The following is a 5634-nucleotide window of genomic DNA, read 5'->3' as shown; positions in this document are numbered from 1 at the left end:
AGTGCCGAGATCATGTGGGATGGAGGTGGGGGGCCTTTCCGGCCCTGCCAGGCCTATGCTTGGATCAAGGGTCTGGTATGGAATTTACGGGGGGACCCCACGTTTTACCCCCATTTTGGGGGTGGAGTTCCTCCTTAAAATTCCTACCAGACCTTAAGGCCCTGGTATGACTTTGAGGGGGAGCCCCATATGACTTTGAGGGGGAGCCCCACACACTTTTTCTTTACATGGGGTCCCTCCTAAATATTCCTACCAGACTTTAAGGGCCTGGTATGACTTTGAGGGGGAACCCCACACACTTTTTTTGTTGTTTTTTGTTTTTTTTTTTACACATGGTCCCTTCCTAAATATTCCTACCAGACCTTGAGGGTCTGGTGTGACTTTTAGGAGGAACCCTACGCTTTTTTTTTATTTTTTAGATGATCCTTCCTAACATTCCTATCTGGTATTGTTTGGGGATGGGAACTGCACACTTTAAGAGTTAAAAAAAAAATATTTTCAGAAATGTCAGTTTTGCTGCAGCAGGTTCTATACATCCTACAGATCCGCCACTTCACAGGCAGGTTAAGGGACCCCCAGGCACACTATTTGAAGGAATTAAAAAAAAAAAATTCTTACCCTTTAAGTGATGTTAAGATCACTGTTCCTTTAAAAACGTTTATTGTTTTTGTTTCTTTTTTCATTGATTACTGATTACATTGATTACTGTCCCCCAGAGCAGTACCCGGACCCCATATACCTTTTATGGCCAATAACTTGCATATAAGCACTCTTAAAGGGGACAATCATTTTCGAAAGTTTGACTCCCATTGACTTGCATTAGGTTCAAGTTTGTATTCGAACTTTTCGGCCGTTCAGGTGTTCGAATAAGAACCGAACACGGGGGTGTTTGGCTCATCACTAATCCAAGCCGGTCTGCAATGTCAGGGGACAGGCAGATTCACCCCAGGCTGTGCTGAAGCCCCTCTCAGACAGCACACTGATTGCAGGACAAACAAGAAGCTCCCGTGCATACTATACAAACTCTAGCCAGTGGTCCAGCCTGGACACAACAGTCCATAAGACCCTCACATCTGAGAGTGTACACATTAGCCCAGCAATCAGGATTTTAAGCATAAAAGATCCCATTTGCAACATATTACCCACAGCAGAGGACACTGAGTCCTTGGTGTTGCTGTGAACATTGAACAACGCTGTTCTCTGCAATCTCACACCACCCACATACAACTCCTGGGGTTTGGGAGGGGTGAAACATTGCATGGAAATGTTGCCTTAGCTTGGTGAACATGGTAAAAATTCACTTTACCAAGAATACCCAATCACAAGCAAGGAGAATTTAAAAAAATATATATTTTTGCTTGCTCATGACTGAATGATGGAAGTCAGCAGAGCTTCACCTCATTCAATAAAATAAGGGAAACCTACCCTAAAAAGTGCACATTGCCTTGCAAAGTAAACAGCTTATTTGCTTTAGTACATCAACCCCTATAAGCGTAGCTTACTGTTACATGGCTAATAAAAGATTGCAACATCAGTCGCAATTCACTTGCAGTCAGATTCTGATTCTTTTTTCTGTTATGAATGAGCGGTGTGCCTCAGGGTTCTGTGCTGGGTCCCATATTGTTCAACTTATTTATTAATGACATCGGGGAGGGTGTTAACAGTGATATTTCCGTGTTTGCGGATGACACCAAAATAGGGAGGGTAATAGACACGGACTTAGACATTATAACATTACAGGAGGACCTGGATAAAATAGGGGAGTGGGCATTAATGTGGCAGATGAGGTTTAATGTCGATAAATGCAAAGTAATGCACTTTGGAATTAAAAATAAACAAATGGGTTATACAATTATGGGTATGCCGCTGGGGAAGTCAGAAATGGAGAAGGATTTGGGGGTCATTGTAGACCACAAACTGAAAGGTAGTTTGCAGTGCCAGGCTGCTGTAAACAAAGCTAGCAGGGTCTTGTCCTGTATTAAAAAGGGGATGTATTGCAGGGACAAGTCTATAATTTTGCCACTTTATAGATCATTGGTTCGACCTCATCTGGAGTACGCGGTCCAGTTCTGGTCACCAGTACTAAGAAAAGATGTCCTTGAGTTGGAAAAAGTCCAGCGAAGGGCAACCAAACTAATTAGGGGTATGGAGGACCAGAGCTACGAGACGAGGCTACTAAATTTAAACATGTTCACATTAGAGGTGAGGAGATTAAGGGGGGATATGATTTCCATGTACAAAATGTTTAATGGTGGTAGCAACATTAGCGATAAACTGTTTAAAATTAACTCCGTTACAAAAACTAGAGGCCATCACCTAAAATTGGTGGAAAAAAAATTCCAGCACAAGGGGCGAAGGGGGTTCTTCACAGTAAGATCAGTTAGGGTCTGGAACTCACTGCCACAGGCGGTGATTTCAGCAAATAATGTGGAATTGTTCAAGAAACTTTTGGACGATTTCTTAAGGGACCGTAATATACAGGGGTACGGGTACTCCTAGAATGAGATCCTAATAGGTTGGACTTGATGGACTAATGTCTTTATTCAACCTCAAATACTATGTAACTATGTTATCACAGTATATAAGACAGGCTATAGACATGCCCTTCAGTTGGTCTAACATTAACCTAACAGAAAGGTGGTGACAATTCACATGAAGGTGACATTCAGGTGTGTCCTGGATGCTAAGCCACACCATTGTCTTCCTCATTACTCCTTCACGCACAGCTCCCACGTCGAGGCTTTCATCTATATTACTCGTCTTGTTCATACATACGTGCCAAATCCACCCACAAGTCCCAAGGATATGACTGGATGTTATTGTAAACATACTATACTGCATGCAGCCACTGCAGTCATCTGTTACTGTCACTCCCATGGCAATAAAAGAGTGCTCAGGTATCTGAAGTGGGTCATTAGTCCTTTGGATATGATATCAGTATGGTGTCCTCTCTACTGAATTCACAAAAACAAAGATTACTTGTATACCTTTGTAACCTTAATAAATCAGCTCTATTTTTCAAGGAAAGGGGTGCAGAAAGGAAGAGAGCGGTAAAGCGCACATCATTTGCTCTAGCTGTGACATTAGAATACCCAATCACAAGCAAGGAGAATTAAAAAATATATATATATTTTAGCTTGCTCATGACTGAATGATGGAAGTCAGCAGAGCTTCACCTCATTCAATAAAATAAGGGAAACCTACCCTAAAAAGTGCACATTTCCTTGCAAAGTAATATGACTTGCATATGACTCCATCATCTGGCATCACACAGGGGGACAGTTTACACAATAGAAAAAATGCAAATTTGTACAAACAAGATGTGACTCTACATTACATTATAGTGATGTTTTATATGAATGTGTAGAGCTAGGTCTAGTTTTACAAAAGGAGGCAATGGACTATTTTATGAATCAGATGAAACTGATCCTGTAAGAAGAAGTGTATGCATTTATGTGTCTGTTCTTTTTTTAGATATATCTGTCACACACCTGGGCCATTTAAACTGGATATATAATAAAAACATGCATGATCAGAGACTTGCATGTTAAATCAGTAAATGCAGAGAAATGGGCATCTGAAATTACATGCAAATCTCAGCTTTTCTTTTCAAATGTATCTAAATGTGGTGGTGCATGTTATGGGGGTGCATGGTACCTCTGTCCAGCATAGAGCATTCCACTCAGCTCCTTGCAACCAGTGATGTCAATGAGCTGGGTGGGTAACCAGCTAGAGCATCACAGGTTGCAACGCTCTCTGAGATGCTCTTGCAGGAAAGGAGGCGGCAGGCACCCCTGCCCCCCCCCCCCCATGACCCAATGAGATGCTGCCTCAGGCTGCCTTATTATAGGGATGGCCCTGAGCTTACCATTCCTTAGATGTGGTGGCTGCATCTTTCAGACTACGAACATTTTCAGCAAGTACAGAAGTTCATCTTGCCAACCTTGTCACTTCCTTTAACATGCACTCCCTTCTGCAAATTACTAATTCCATCATTCCATGTAATGGAGATGAACCAAAGCAGACATGTTTGAAGTCTGGCCTGGGTGACTACTATGGCTCCCTCCGTAAATATATCTTGTGAACTAGTCTGTATAGTTGTATAAACTGTGTATGTATGTGTGTGTGTATATATATATATATATATATATATATATATATATAATGTATGTATACTGTATATATACACGCAGTATATTATTATTGTATCATTATACTTTAATATCACAGATCATTAACACGATCTGGTTGCTTTCAGACTCTCTTTCATTTTGAGTGCCTATCGGGCTGAACAGAGAAATCATACAGAGGGAGGAATGTGATAGGTTAAGTCCACTAATTCATTGACCGCATATGCATTGACATGTGCTGATGATGTGCATTACGTTCGTACATACGCTGCTATGTGTTGTGCGCAAGAGCTTCTATGCACTAAACTAATTCACAATATACTGCAAGGCAATAAAATACTCTCTGCCTCGTTTTTGGTCAGTTCACACCAGTGCAGCACATTTATGTTAACTGGCAAAATAGAAATCAAGTATTTTTGCCTTTTCCTTGCAATAGGACTGCATTGACCAACGCAGTCCAACACATGTTGCATGAAAGAGCCCTAAAGGTCTGTTCACACTAGTGAACCTAGGCAACACACCACAGAGCACACATGTTAAACAGAAATGACTCCTAATCTTTATACACCTTTTTTTACCTCTCAATGCTTTTGCTATTCTCCAGCCTTTGCAGCTACTTCCTGTCTACGTGCACGTGCTCCAGCACATCATTGCTCTCAACTGGCTTCTAGGAATGAGCTTGGGTTTAGTCCACACTTGAGTTTGTCTGAACCTGGAGGAAAGCTCTCGGTTCTGGTCCAAACAGTTGCAGCCAGGGCATTACCCGTCCCACAACTGCACGTAATCAAAGGGGCGGGATGCTGGTGACATCATTGACCTTATATGACCACATGGAAGTAACAGGAAGCCAGTAGGGATGAGCTTGGGTTCAGTCTGAACCTGAGTTCATCTGCACCCACAAGGAAGCTGTCAGTCCTGGCCCAATCAGCTGTGGTCGGGGCATTTCCTGTCCTGCAGTTGCACATAAAGAAAGGGACAGGATGCTGGTGACATTATTGACCTTATATGGCCACATGAAAGCCAGTAGGGAGAAGCTTGGGCTCCTTCCGAACTTGAGTTTATCCAAACTTGAGCACATCCCTATTGGCTTCCTGACAACAATGATGCTCAATGGGTGTCACCATGGCTGCTTTTAGTCACCACGAAGGATGCATGTGACAGGGTGACAATACAAGAGCAAAACGGAATTGCCCGAACCAGGACCTTCATGGCAGGATCTGCATGTAAAATTTTAATGAAAGCTGCAGATTTAAAAAGTGTTAAAACACTTTTCAAATGACATTGGCATGTTAAAGTTTATGATAGATAGTGGTTGGGGTTTGATCTAGTGTAAACCTTAGTAGAAGAATGCCTTTTGGCATAGCTGGGGTTAAGATTTGATTCAGCGTTGTGCCCAGACACTACATGTTGCTGTCTGCAAGTGCTGCCATCCCATTTCCTGAGATCTCCAGTACCTAAATAGCAGGAAACCAGTGTTCAGGAAACAATGGCTGCCCCCCTCCGG

The sequence above is a fragment of the Nanorana parkeri genome, unplaced genomic scaffold, assembly GCF_000935625.1.
Source record: "Nanorana parkeri isolate BGI_ZX_2015 unplaced genomic scaffold, ASM93562v1 scaffold260, whole genome shotgun sequence".
In the NCBI taxonomy this organism is placed as follows: Eukaryota; Metazoa; Chordata; class Amphibia; order Anura; family Dicroglossidae; genus Nanorana; species Nanorana parkeri.
Note: the sequence above shows the minus strand (reverse complement) of the source record.